Below are 856 nucleotides of genomic sequence, written 5' to 3' on the forward strand. Positions count from 1 at the left end.
TGATGGCAAATTTTGAAACTCTTTCTCACTCTCAGCTGGAAATACAGAATCTAGTAGTTAAATGACTTCTTGCCATCACCAAAAGATTACACTTTGAGCGTGGTTTCCTGCAGTTTTAATATTGAAACCAATGGAAATTTCATTCTATAAGGGTCAATGGTCTATTTCTAAATGGGTTTTCCTACTTCATAGAGAAGGCATTTTCAGAGGCATTGTTTATTTTTAACCTTAAAATACAGTTAACTGAAAGGGTGGTGATTCTTATGTGTTGTTTCTTCATGTGTTATAACTGAATGATTAGTATGAGTCAGAATAGTTTAATAAAATGCTCATAGCATATTTTCATATTAATATCCAAAATAACATTTTATAGAGCAGGCATTTTCTTGAACATCTTTGCTTTTGCTTGACATTGAATAGTGTACCTGAAACTAGGGATTTTAAAGCCAGACATGATCTAAAAAAATAATAATGCGACATGAGTGGAAAACTGTTGGAATTTTACTGGAAAAAGAATGCTAGTTTAAAATATTTTCTTTAAGAGTACTTTGTAAACAAAATGAAGCAAAATTTTGACAGACTAGTCTTGTTCTATCATTAATCCTAACATTTTTCCAGAAAATATTCAATGCATAGACATTTATTGAAAAACAAGTAAAAATGTATTATGAGTACAAAAAATCAAAAAAGTCATTAATATATCTTTAAATTATTCAATAATTCGATCTTCAGTTCTCTGCTATTGGAGAATTACAATGTTATGTTATATCTGACCAAACAAATCTTAGTGATTTAAGCCCGAATGAATTGAAATCATAGATCATCTAGTATTAGACCCTATAATTTAAATAAAGAG

This window comes from Propithecus coquereli, unplaced genomic scaffold, assembly GCF_000956105.1.
Source record: "Propithecus coquereli isolate 6110/MARCELLA unplaced genomic scaffold, Pcoq_1.0 Scaffold352, whole genome shotgun sequence".
Classification (NCBI taxonomy): domain Eukaryota; kingdom Metazoa; phylum Chordata; class Mammalia; order Primates; family Indriidae; genus Propithecus; species Propithecus coquereli.